This window comes from Pleurodeles waltl, chromosome 1_2, assembly GCF_031143425.1.
Source record: "Pleurodeles waltl isolate 20211129_DDA chromosome 1_2, aPleWal1.hap1.20221129, whole genome shotgun sequence".
Classification (NCBI taxonomy): Eukaryota; Metazoa; Chordata; class Amphibia; order Caudata; family Salamandridae; genus Pleurodeles; species Pleurodeles waltl.
In genome coordinates, this window is record NC_090437.1 from 885,956,501 (window position 1) to 885,970,615 (window position 14,115).

The window sequence follows — 14,115 nt, forward strand, 5'->3', positions numbered from 1 at the left end:
TCGGAGAGAAAAAAAAAAAAAAAAAAGAAAAAAAAAAGAAAAACTGGTCCCACCACCAAAACCTAGTTCCCCACCTAAACTCGGTTTGCCAAATGTCATTTAAAACTAACAAGGCATGGGCTGCTGAAATGTCACACTAGGGTCTGGTTTCTGTCCTTGCTACGATACTGAATCTGATAACGACGCTGTATCCTTTCGCCCGCATCTCGCATTTTTAAAATGCACTAGCAGCGGGTCTGTAACCAGTGCTTCTAAAGGAATACTTCCCACTGTTTATTACTGCAGTCGGAGATAATGTGATCAAGGTCCGAAAGCGTCAGGAACTTAATAATTGAGCTATTAACTTAGAGTAAGCGACGGAGGGATTCATACACTTAGATACTCACAGCACCAATTGCAGACACACCAGTCCCGGTCACAGTAAGGCCATCATGCAATTATGTAAAGGCGAGGAATCACTGGGAGAGACGGACTAAAAGATAAGAAACAGCATCTAAAATGTACGAAGAAAAACTGGCAATCATGGAATGAACCAATACAAACCGACTCGGGGCTACTCACGACCTTGGGGGATGGATACTCCCTCACAAACGTTTTACAAGTTCCACAGCATACAATGGAACCCGCACTACAGCGGAGGGGATATTCGTCAAGTTTGTGACGAAGTATCCCATCTGCCAGGGTCGTAATCATGGTCCAGGTCTCATAACAAAACAGATCAGATGGAACTGCGTTGAAAATGTCTTTGAAACAACTGGTTAAAAACAGTTCTTGAATTTTGTAAGAGAAGTGTTGGAGCATGGAGGAGTGAATTTCAAATTCTGAGAGTCTGGGCCAAGACGAGTTTGTCTGAGGTTCAAGAACAGGAGACCGCAGCCTACAGAGTCAGCACTGGCCTCCAGAATTTTAGATTCATGATCAGGTAAACGAGTGGCTAATTGATCTTGCCTTCAAGAGAAGCCATTGGAGAATTTGTAATACAGGGGCAATGTTATTTTTTTCTGTGACAAAGAAACCTGTAATTAAAGGCTTTTTAAACCAACACAACAATTGAATAGGCAATGGTGTTTATTTGCAGGCAGATTTAAGATACATAATTCATGAAAGGGCCAGGTGTGGAAGTAGGAGACGCAGGCTTCATACATTATAGATGTTACTTTCAAATATGCATAACGAGGGACACAGATTTTAACAAATATAATTCGTATGTTCTTTCTAGGAGACAAAGAATACAAGTAAAGGCATTGCAATAAGGTCTTAAAATGTTTTGTAATATACATTGGGCAAACGGTTTTCTTGAACAAAGCAAAACGACCTACCAACCTGCCAGGTGGGCGCATGTGAATCTGCAGCGACTCATGCCACGAACAGATGTACACTGGGTAAGTGACATTTTCCATTCGATGGCATGTGTAGCTGCAGATACACATGCTGTGCATAGACTAGTAAGCAGTTATCTCCCCAAAAGCGGTGGTTCAGCCTGTAGGAGTTGAAGTAGTTTGAAATAATGTTCTTAGTACAGCCTGACCTACTGTGGCTTGTTGTGCAGTTAACACATCTACACAGTAGTGCTTGGTAAATGTATGAGGCGTAGACCATGTTGCTGCCTTACATATTTTGTTCATTGGAATATTTCCTAGAAAGGCCATGGTAGCCCCTTTCTTTCTGGTTGAGTGTGCCTTTGGTGTAATAGGCAGCTCTCTCTTTGCTTTAAGATAGCAGGTTTGAATACACTTAACTATCCACCTAGCAATGCCTTGTTTTGAAATTGGATTTCCTGTATGAGGTTTTTGAAAGGCAATAAATAGTTGTTTTGTTTTTCTAATTAGTTTCGTTCTGTCAATGTAGTACATTAGTGCTCTTTTGATGTCTAATGTATGTAGTGCTCTTTCAGCTACAGAATCTGGTTGTGGGAAGAACACTGGTAATTCCACTGTTTGATTTAAGTGGAACAGTGAGATAACCTTCGGTAAAAATTTTGGATTTGTTCTTAGAACTACTTTATTTTTATGTATCTGAATAAATGGTTCTTGTATGGTAAATGCTTGAATCTCGCTCACTCTTCTTAGAGATGTGATGGCAATCAAAAATGCAACTTTCCACGTTAAGTATTGCATTTCACAAGAATGCATGGGCTCGAAAGGTGGACCCATGAGTCTTGTTAAGACAATGTTGAGGTTCCATGAAGGAACAGGTGGTGTTCTTGGTGGTATGATTCTCTTTAAGCCTTCCATAAACGCTTTAATGACTGGTATTCTAAATAATGAAGTTGAATGAGTAATTTGTAGGTAAGCTGATATTGCGGTGAGATGTATTTTTATGGAAGAGAAAGCTAGATTTGTTTTTTGCAAATGTAGTAAATATCCTACTATATCCTTTGGAGATGCGTGTAATGGCTGAATTTGATTATTGTGGCAGTAATACACAAATCTTTTCCACTTGTTTGCGTAGCAGTGTCTAGTGGTAGGTTTCCTAGCTTGTTTTATGACCTCCATACATTCTTGTGTGAGGTGCAAGTGGCCAAATTCTAGGATTTCAGGAGCCAAATTGCTAGATTCAAAGATGCTGGATTTGGATGTCTGATCTGTTGTTTGTGTTGTGTTAACAGATCTGGTTTGTTGGGTAGTTTGACATGAGGTACTACTGACAGGTTTAGTAGTGTTGTGTACCAAGGTTGCCTCGCCCATGTTCGTGCTATTAGTATGAGTTTGTTTTGACTCAACCTGTTTACTACATATGGAATGAGAGGGAGAGGGGGAAAAGCGTATGCAAAGATCCCTGACCAGTTCATCCATAGAGCATTGCCTTGGGATTGATCTTGTGGGTACCTGGATGCGAAGTTTTGGCATTTTGAGTTTTCCTTTGTTGCAAATAGATATATTTGAGGCGTTCCCCAATTTTGAAAGTAATTGTTTAGTATTTGGGGGTGAATTTCCCATTCGTGGGTTTGTTGGTGATCGAGAGAGATTGTCTGCCAACTGGTTCTGAATCCCTGGAATAAATTGTGCTATTAGGCGAATGTGGTTGTGAATCGCCCAATGCCATATTTTCTGTGTTAGGAGGCACAACTGTGTTGAGTGTGTCCCTCCTTGTTTGTTTAGATAATACATTGTTGTCATGTTGTCTGTTTTGACAAGAATGTATTTTTGGGTTATTATGGGTTGAAATGCTTTCAGCGCTAGAAATACTGCTAACATTTCCAAGTGATTTATGTGAAACTGTCTCTGATGTATATCCCATTGTCCTTGGATGCTGTGTTGATTGAGGTGTGCTCCCCACCCTGTCATGGAAGCATCTGTTATGACGTATTGTGGCACTGGGTCTTGGAAAGGCCGCCCTCTGTTTAAATTTGTACTGTTCCACCATAGAAGCGAGATGTATGTTTGGCGGTCTATCAACACCAGATCTAGAAGTTGACCCTGTGCTTGTGACCATTGTGATGCTAGGCACTGTTGCAAGGGTCGCATGTGCAATCTTGCGTTTGGGACAATGGCTATGCATGAAGACATCATGCCTAGTAGTTTCATTACCATTCCGACTTGTATCTTTTGCGTTGGATACATGGCCTGTATTACTTTGTGAAATGTTTGAACCCGTTGTGGACTTTGAGTGGCAATCCCTTTTGTTGTGTTGATTGTCGCTCCTAAGTATTGCTGCGTTTGACACGGCAAGAGGTGTGACTTTGCGTAGTTGATGGAGAAACCTAGCCTGTGAAGGGTTTGTATGACATTGTGTGCTGTGAACACTGTTTTAGCGTGTTGGTTTTGATTAACCAGTCGTCTAAGTACGGGAACACATGTATTTGCTGCCTTCTGATATGTGCAGCTACTACTGCCAGGCATTTTGTAAAAACTCTTGGCGCAGTTGTAATTCCGAATGGCAACACTTTGAATTGGTAATGTATTCCTTGGAATACGAACCTTCGGTATTTCCTGTGTGAAGGATGTATTGGTATATGGAAATACGCATCTTTTAGATCTAATGTTGTCATGTAGTCTTGCTGTTTGAGCAGTGGGATTACGTCTTGTAATGTGACCATGTGAAAGTGGTCTGATTTTATGTAGGTATTTAGTGTTCTGAGATCTAGTATTGGTCTCAGAGTTTTGTCCTTTTTGGGTATTAGAAAGTACAGTGAGTAAACTCCTGTGTTTTTTTTGTTGAATTGGTACTAATTCTATTGCGTCCTTTTGTAGCAATGCTTGAACTTCTAGTCCTAGAAGATCTATATGTTGTTTTGACATTGTGTCTTTTCGGTGGGACGTTTGGAGGGAATTGGCGAAATTCTATGCAATAACCATGCTGGATAATTGCTAAGACCCAAGTGTCTGTTGTTATTTCCTCCCAAAGTTTGTAAAATTGGCTTAGTCTTCCCCCCACAGGTGTTATGTGATGGTGTGACTTGTGAGTCACTGCTTATTTTGAGGGGTTTTGGGGCCTTGGAATTTCTCTATTTTTTGGGAATTGGCCCCCTCTAAATTGCCCCCGAAAACCTCCCCTCTGATATTGACCCTGGTAGGTAGGCCTTGTTTGTGAGGTTGTGGTTTCTGTGGGTTGACCTCAAAACCCTCCCCTAAAAGGTGTTTTCCGAAATGTGCCTGTGCTCTGCGGGGAGTAGAGTGCGCCCATGGCTTTGGCTGTATCGGTGTCCTTTTTGAGTTTTTCGATGGCAGTGTCTACCTCCGGCCCAAACAATTGCTGTTCATTAAACAGCATATTGAGCACAGCCTGCTGGATTTCCGGTTTGAACCCAGAAGTGCGCAGCCATGCGTGCCTTCGTATTGTGACTGCAGTGTTTATTGTCCTTGCAGCTGTATCTGCTGCATCCATGGAAGACCGTATCTGATCATTTGAGATACTTTGTCCCTTTTCCACCACCTGTTGCGCTCTTTTTTGGAACTCCTTGGGTAAGTGTTCGATGAAATGTTGCATTTCATCCCAATGAGCCCTGTCGTATCTTGCCGAAAGTGCTTGTGAATTGTCAATACGCCACTGATTTGCTGCTTGTGCTGCAACCCTTTTTCCCGCAGCATCAAATTTGCGGCTCTCCTTGTCTGGAGGTGGTGCGTCACCTGAGGTATGAGAGTTGGCTCTCTTACGAGCTGCCCCCCACAACTACTGAGTCTGGTGTTAGTTGTGTTGTAATATATATTGGATCTTTGGGCGGTGGCTTATATTTTTTCTCCACCCTTGGAGTTATGGCTCTGCCTTTAACTGGATCCTGAAAAATTTGTTTTGAATGTCTTAGCATTCCTGGGAGCATGGGAAGGCATTGATACTGGCTATGGGTGGAGGATAGGGTGTTAAAGAGAAAGTAATCCTCAATTGGTTCCGAATGTAAGGAGACACTGTGAAACTCTTCTGCCCTTGCGACCACTTGTGTATAGGATGTACTGTCCTCAGGTGGTGACGGTTTTGTAGGATAAGAGTCTGGGCTATTGTCAGACACTGGAGCATCGTAGAGGTCCCATGCATCGGGATCATCTTGACTCATTGTGGTATGAGCTGGTGAATGCATCAGTGGTGGAGTTGTTGCTGGTGATGCATGTATTGATGGTGGTGGAGACGGTGGTGGGGTTGTTTTCCTTGCCACCTTTGCCTGTGGTTGCTTGTCCTTTTGTTGAAAGGAAAGTTTCCTTTTTATTTTGATTGGGGGAAGAGTGGTTATCTTCCCTGTGTCCTCATGAATATGAAGCCTTCTTTGTGTGTAGTCAGGCTCTACAGCTTGAAGCTCCTCTCCAAATCTATGTAATTGGGAGGTTAATCCTTGTTCCTCTGTATAGGAACTACTTTTCGGCTCCGAGGCTGGCTGTTTCGGAACCGAAACCTTTTCGGAAGTCTTTTTAGGCTCCGAAGAAACCTTAGTTTTCGGCGTGGTGTCTCGGTGCCGAAATTCTTCGGTGCCGCTGTCTCTGTGCCAAAGTTTCTCGGAACCGATGTCTCGGCTCCGAGGTTGCTGTGTGGCGGTATCTCAACCGGAGTCGGATGACTTCGACACCAGCATGCCCTTTTTCGGTGCCTTGGATGGGTCACCTATTTTTCGGGTTAAGCCATGGCCTGTTGGCGGTGGCGTCCCCTAGGCTTTTGTAGACTTCTCGTGAGTCTTGATTTTCGACGCCTTACTCACGGTTTTGGTTGTTTCTTCGGCGTAGAGTTCTTCCGAATCCGACTCGCGGACGGAGAAAGCTTCTTCTTCCTCCTCGAAACGATCTTGACCTGTCGGCGTGGACGCCATTTGTAGTCTCCTGGCTCTTCGGTCTCTCAGCGTCTTCCTCGACCGAAACGCTCGACAGGCTTCACAAGTATCCTCCTTGTGCTCGGGGGACAAGCACAAGTTACAGACCAGATGGTGATCCGTATACGGATACTTGTGATGGCATTTTGGGCAGAAACGGAATGGGGTCCGTTCCATGAGCCTTGAAGTCGCATGTGGCCGGGCCGACCAGGCCCCGACGGGGGAATCGAAAAAACCCCGAAGGGCCACCGGAGCTCTTCAAAATTCGGTGTCGATTTGTTCTAACTAACCCGATACCGAACGCAAACAATACCGACGTTTTTTTCCGAGATTCTAACTAACTTTCCGACCCAAAACACGGAGCGAAAAGGAACACGTCCGAACCCGATGGCGGAAAAAAAACAATCTAAGATGGAGTCGACGCCCATGCGCAATGGAGTCGAAGTGGGAGGAGTCCCTCGGTCTCGTGATTCGAAAAGACTTCTTCGAAGAAAAACAACTTGTAACACTCAGAGCCCAACACCAGACGGCGGACTGTGCACAGCATGTGTATCTGCAGCTACACATGCCATCGAACATATATATATTTCCCACACTGAAGTATACCGGCAATTGTGCAATTATGCATGTAACAGGGTTATTCTGCAAGGCAAAAACAAAAACCATCCCAAGGTGGGATGGGACAGACTTAAAGCATTTACTAATGACATCAAGGGATTTTTGAAAGGCAAGCCCACGAATGAGTAAAAGTGATGGACGTGGTTAAAAGCCCACAGATAACAGGTCAGAAAGTGCTTGCACGCTCAACCTAAAAATGAATACAAGCAATAAGTTACAATCTATATGAAAACAAATATTTACTAGGTTTCCTAAATTAAGCAGGTTGGGTTGTCGTCTTTAGTGGTATAATGTTCCACATTTTCACAGCAGACACTACATCTGGGAAGTCCCCATGTTGCACTTTCCTGAGCCTTGGCTGAAAGATACACTGCGTTTGGAAGTTTGAAATGTGAGATGGTATCACCACCCTTCTATCCTTCCATGTTCAAGCAATTACTTTCCTATGAATGAAACTGCAGATTTTTCCAAGATCTTGATCAAGTTGGGATGTACACAGTAATGGAGGAATTACACATTTTGATTGCTCAGACCCAAACGATGCATATAAATTCTTCCTCCGACCCAAGTCTTGCGCTGTATCCCATACAACAAATAAAATTGACCTTCATGATTAGTTGCAATTCCAAATATTTGGCAGTCATTCATCACCATGAATAGCAGAGATCCGACCTTGCTTTCTCCCTCCACCTTTCCTTCCAACAATTATAACTTCTCTGTTATAACTTTAAAGCCCAACACTTGCCTAACCGTTTAACTTCTGTTAATTTGGGCGGAGGTTTTGGGATTTTCAAATATGCAGAACAGCCGAGAGCAATAAGGTCAGTTTGTGTTTCATTCCACGAAATGGAATGAGTTTTGAAAGCTTGTCCTTCGACCATATCGTAACCAGAAGCGATAACAATGAGCATCTGCCCCATTCCTGAAAAAGGTAGACTTTCCATGAGTGGTATACATTTAATGTAATTGCTACCTCGGTTATATCTGCCCCCTACTCCAAATTCCTACAGACCTTTCTCTAGCAAGGGCCACTATTGGAACGATTCTTTGGTGTACCCCAGAAACGTGGCAAAAGGTGGTTTCTATCTAGAACCATTTAAGATACTGTATAGGACCTAGTATGTGAGGGAGGGAATGGCAAAGTTCAGCATGGTTGCGTCAGTCATCTCAAGGGTTGCAGATAAGGCTATATTTGTCTGCAGACTCTCTGGACGTGCTCCAGATTACAAGAACTTTGAGATGAGTTTGAGCAACACTGTCTAATGTGCAGGGGAAGATCTAGGTCACCGATGCAATGCTGGGCATAGATGTGGAGCAAGAAATGTTGAGAAAAAAAAAAAAAGCCGGCTGACATTGTACAGCTGTTTTGCATAGAGATATACTGCGTGGAATGGGGAACCTTGTAGTCCCCTTTCATAGAGTCCTAGTATTTAAACATTAATTGGTGTATGGCAATACAAAGGGTGATATATAGTGGCAAAGGATACCCGAATATTTAACAAAATATGGGGCCACTGTACCCTGCAAATTCCAGTAGATAAGCTCAGAGATGAGATTATATATATATATATATATATATATATATATATATATATATATATATATATACACACACACACACACACACACACACACACTGGCAGTTCAGAAACTGTCAAACATCATTAGGAGTATGGTCAACACAACCAACGATTGCTCTAGATTGAGACAAGCAGATCCAATAATGAAGCATTGTTTGTCTTACTGTATTCAATGAAGTTTTCCCTTTCAAAAATTAAAAATGATAATAGGAATAGTATTTGGGAACAATGGAATGTTCGTGGTCCATAGTCCAGTATTAAAGTGGGCTGAATAAGAGTGCAAACTGCATAAAATAACAGCTTGACAGAACAACCAAACAGCCCCGTGGAATAGCGAGGGGGGGGGGGGGGAGGAGACCTGTTATTGGTCACTGAAAGCTAAGCATGTGCAGAAGGGGCAGATCATGTGGCCCTGGGATTGTTTGGTGTGCAAGACAAGAGACGTGGGCACCGTTTATGACGTTCTTTAATCTGTTCACATTAGCGTAAGACTTCACTGAGCTGGCTGCAAGTGCACGTGATCCAATCATGCCTCTGACAGTGGACTCCCAAGCACTAATCCGCATGCTTTAAACACACCTGGGTTTCTGACAGTCCTTCACTGCTTCAGTTCGTAATTCCCCAATCACCACAAATTCATCCAAATGGGGCCTTGAGATCACTGAAACTACCCATCTTCTGAGGAGTGCATCGGGGCTATATCAGGTGTCCTACCCCGACCTCCCTCAAGCCACCCCACCCCTCCATCACCATCATCTCAACCTCTATATGGAAGGATTGCTCTCAGAAATTAACTGACTCTTGCCTAACTTCAAAGGCAAAAACACCTCATCCCACGCTCGATACTGGCCTTTCAAGAACACCGCCGAGAAAAACACAACGTCCAGGAACCATACTTCAGAACAATCCAAGCCTTCGTTCTCTTGCACCCGGATGGAGACAGCCTATCTGCAGTCTACCGAACAGAACACAGTTTCCCATTAAAAGCATCCTACATGCAGCAAAACAGATCAAAGTCCTAAAAGAATAAGCAAATCACTCCAACCCAAGATGGAACTACATTGGCTCCCTGTCCAAGCCTTCATCTGCAGTATATACTGCGTCATGTACAAGGCCCTCAGAAACAGCAAACCTACAGAGCTGTCAGATTATCCCAAGTGGACAGCACCACGTCACAAGCCAGGACATGGCTAGGGACAGAAGCCTTCTCCATGTATGCTGCCTCAACATTCTACATCACCATAAACATCAGTATTGCTTCAGTCCTATTGCAACTCGGCAAGGAGCTCAATAACTATCTTTTCTGAGATCAGTACAGTAGGATCGACCATTTGCATACATTCTACTTGACTGAGAAATGATCCAGAATTGTAACTCCAGGCTCTGCTGCTCTCTACCTACTGTTTCACACTCTACGAATATCTATACAGACATACACAGGATTGCTGTGCATACTTGAAGGCCTTGAGGCACCAGGAAGGAGTGGGGGTGAGGAGGCAACCAGGTATGCGTCAGGTGCTTTTTCCCCCACCTTGAGAGCCAAATGTATGAGACACCAAGCTCGGGCATACATAAAGGCAAAGCACCTTCACTGTCGTGCACAGAAAATATCACCTGCAGTTCACAGAAAATTAAATTCATTATTCAAGGTAAAAAAAAAAAAAGAAAAGAAAAAATGTATAGCCCTTGATTATGTACACTATTGTTACGGCTTCTTTGTTCTGTGGAACTTGTTTACCTAATCATGTGCATGAATCAGCACCGCATTTTTTTTGTCTTTATTAAAACCAAAGTAACGTACTGTGCCGACGCTACCATGAATATGCTACCCGATACCCTACTAGGCGTATACTAATATCCCTCTATGCTGACGCTATTACCCTGTACCGGAGGGGTCTGCAGAGCAGCCTCAATGAGATTACGTGAATTAAATACGATTTGGCGGAATATCAGGTATCAATATTAACTGACCGAAATCATCCTTGCTTTCGCTCACGCCAGCTACAGCCCGATTTCAGCCAGATTTCCTCCTTCAGTGGTGTGATTCTGACCTCAAATACCGCCATAGCACCAGAACGCGGGATCAAAATGAATTAATCCAAGCCAACTATGGAGTCGCCCTAGAAGAATTTATGGATAAAGTAACACTGGTTTACACTGCCCCTTTCACCTGTAGGCTGAATCGCCTTAATGAAAACTGTCAAATTAGCGAAGTTGCTGTATTTAATTCCTAACATTAAATATCATCTGGGGAGCCAGTTTGTTAGGATTCTAAAAACGCAACTGATAAGACTTGCATGGGCTTGTAAACAACCACGTCTTAAATGGGAGGTGTTGGTGCAGCCCTTTACTTCCAGCGGCTTTGAAGCCCAAGATATGGAGCGCTATGACTGTGCGCCCAGACGCACTATGCCATTTATGGATACAGACCCCCACCATATATATGCCTCATCTGGCTATTGAGCAGGGATGCATGGCCCCCTATTCCTAGCGCTGCGTATCTGGGGACACATGCAGACAGGGCGGGCTCCCAAGACTCGACAGTCACATGTCCCACAACTGCATGGGAGAGACTGGCTAATAAACTGGGAGAATCACTACTATACTCATGGCTGATCCCTCCTCCCTACCACCCCGCAATGCCGGTCACCCATGAAGAGGCGTGTAGAACCACGCGCCATAAAGCCGATATACATACCTGGGAGGAGCTTACACTGGGTGAGCAATTTGTGGACAGGGAAACTTTTCACTAAAACCACGCCATTCTATCTCTATACACACACACACACACACACACACACACACAAACACGTACATGCCTCTTAGCAATGTATTATTATAGCGCAATGTGGATGTGAAGATTATAGACTATTTAATTTCTCAATATACGTTGTATACAAGGTACATCATTACAATATACTACATGTGTTTGATTGCACTTAATCAAAATGTAGAAATTAAAAAAAAAATAAGGTGTTATGACTAGCATTAATAAAAATGTGTTATAGCATTTGGTTTCGGGCAGCGGGTATCTTATATGGTTAACCTTAAACCTGTGAAAGCAGAGCACAGACCCGAGGACAATAACCAGCTTCCGCCCCGTCCTGAAAATATTTCGCGTGTATCCTCAACCTACATGTGCAAGAATGCGGCATCCGTCGCAAAGCCGACTCGATAAGAACGGGACACTTCGAGCTGCGCAGCGCCCGCAAATAAATGAACGCGGTAGAAAGAGCCGGGACTGACGGGTACACGTCACACAACATATTACACTCGTGTACTGCCACACTCCACACTCCACACTCGGGTCAAGACGAGTTAATTTTTTGTAACTTGTTGTATACAACTGATAGACCGGAAAATCCATTTTGATTCTAAATTAAGTTAGTTCCTAAAGGGAAAACCGTAATGAAAAGTAGTTAAAGCTACCCGCTTGTTCAGTTGCAGGCGTCCGATTCCAGTGCACCAGCAACACAGCACTCGAAAGGTCCGGCCGACAGCGCTTAGACCCCCGACCCAACTAAAGAATGCAGCGACACAGAGCAAGAGCACCGGGCGACCTTCAATCTGGAAAAAAAACAGGAGCCAATGCCTGTCAGCATGCTCCTCCTTCCACCGAGGAAGGACATTTAACAACACTTCGCTGCAAAAGGCTAAAGGCTAGGCTGCTACCTGCAGGCTTAATATTAAATGTTTGGGCAGCTAAAGAACCGAAGGCATAACAAGGTATGCGCGTTTCAGGTCCTTATTTTTCACAGGCATTTAAAAAGCACTTTCCGGATAATACAGTAGTGCAACTATGGGCACACAACAATGTTAAAAAAAGAAAGAAAAAAAAAAAAAGAACGAAAACACCCACGCACCTATGGCGGGTTATTGCCTTACAGATTTATTCTTTTTTGACATTACAAACTATTAAGGGGAGAAAAACGCAGACGAAGGAGTAATGTGAAATAAACACGTGCCACAGTAGTTAACTTCCCTCATACACTCGCTGGCTACAGGCACCACTCTCACCCAGTTTGCCAAGTGTAATCCGGAGAGTAAAAGCAGGATCCGAACATCGTGGCAGTGGGCACACTAACATGACACTCACCCATACTTCACCAATGCTCTACCCCTCTTAAATGCTCCACGGTCGCCCAACCCCCGCGTAGCATCATTACTCCACTTTATTCGCAAAGTGTTAATCTTAGTATTTCCATACATTGCTCGACACGGTACCAATTAATGTTGTAAAAGGATAATTACAAAGAACCAGAAGAACACTCTCAGAACCCTTAATGTAAGTAAATGTTCAACCGATTTAGTTCACCGGATAAGACCAGCGTACCCGGGGTGCACGTCTACGCAACGTGTATTTATTGATCAGCCCAAGGATTAGAAGAAACCTCCAGTTTAGTTTGGGGGCTTGAAGGAGGTGTAACCCGGTCAGTGACAGTCCATTTCAAACCAGATTGGAAATATCAGACGTAGAAGCAATCAAGCGAGTTTGACAGGAAAGGCTGTGGAAATGAGACCCTTAAGGTGAAGCACACCTCCGGCTCAAATTTAGCCCCAGCTGTAAGAGACCTGCATCATGAACCGACTAACTCCATTTGAAAGATGCAACACACAATTTGTTAACCCAGATAAAGATAGTGATCAAATGCAGCTGGGCGGATATCCGAGTCAGTGCTTCATTCTGAGGAAGTGGACGTGTCCCCTCCACTGCATAAACCAGGATGGAGCATCCGCCAGCATCCCATAAGGACTTACTACTGTGAAAAAAGTGTGGCACTTATATAATAAATCACAGAATGAAGAACTGCTATGACTGTCGCTGAGAGGGTTAAGAGGCGATTTACATGGATTTTTTTATTTTATTTATTTTTAATACACAATTATAGGACTGCACACTTCGCTGTGATAACCATAATATGCGACTGTGGACCTCAAACTCTAATCAGGTAAAAAAATTAAAAAAAAAGTGAAAGGCCTATCAATCAATTTACAAAAAAAATCATATTTCGTAGTGGTGCTGTTTGTTATCCTCAAGGTGCAAGACGACAGCACAAGCTGTTCCCAGCCCTCAGCAGACAGTTTCATTCCTTTATAGAGCCTTGGAAGTGTCCATAAGATCCTGCACATTGCTTCCAACAGTCAAACAGAAGGTCAACCACCCAAAAAGGTGTAACCAGTCCGCTGTTCAAACTGTATGGGGTCTGTAGCCTGAGCAACAGCACTTCTATATGAGCTCGAAAACCGATCAAGCACCACTGCTTCTGGCCCGAATTAGCTTAATAGCAACATCTCGTTTTTAAACTTGTCTCTTCCAAGTAGGTAAGATAGTCGCTCAACACACCTGAGAATATACCTCTGTACAGCCTGTGGCTTTCGGGTCTTCTTTAGGATAATTATACTGCGGTCATTTTGCCACAACGCTCTCAAAACTTCTAGGTTGGTGAAAAACACATACTCCCCTTGTTGCCAACAGGGGAGCTTGGAACTCCATGAAAATAATGATTTCGTGAGTGTGCCTTCACAATTTGTAAAAACTGTTGTGACAAGAACTACTTGACACTTTCAAACTTTCTTTAGGGGGGGGTGTGTGTGTGTAGGAAATTGCCCCTTTTTGACATGTCCCCCCCCCACTTTTTGCCTGGTCTTTGATGCAATTTTGACTGAACGTGCTCTGGGTTCCTG

The 14,115-nt window shown here is 43.5% G+C and overlaps 1 protein-coding gene across 5 annotated transcripts in view; it reads right to left on the bottom strand.

Moving 5' to 3' along the window:
- ACSL1 (acyl-CoA synthetase long chain family member 1) overlaps positions 1-14,115 on the bottom strand; it is a 447,768-nt gene that overhangs the window by 317,324 nt on the left and 116,329 nt on the right. Inside the window, exon 1 of one of the 5 annotated variants that reach the window (XM_069199569.1) lies at positions 11,860-11,948. The exons of the other annotated variants lie outside the window; for them this stretch is intronic. The gene's annotated coding sequence lies outside the window, so the exon portion shown is untranslated. Of the gene's footprint in view, positions 1-11,859; positions 11,949-14,115 lie in introns of those variants that run through there. 5 annotated transcript variants of the gene reach the window in all.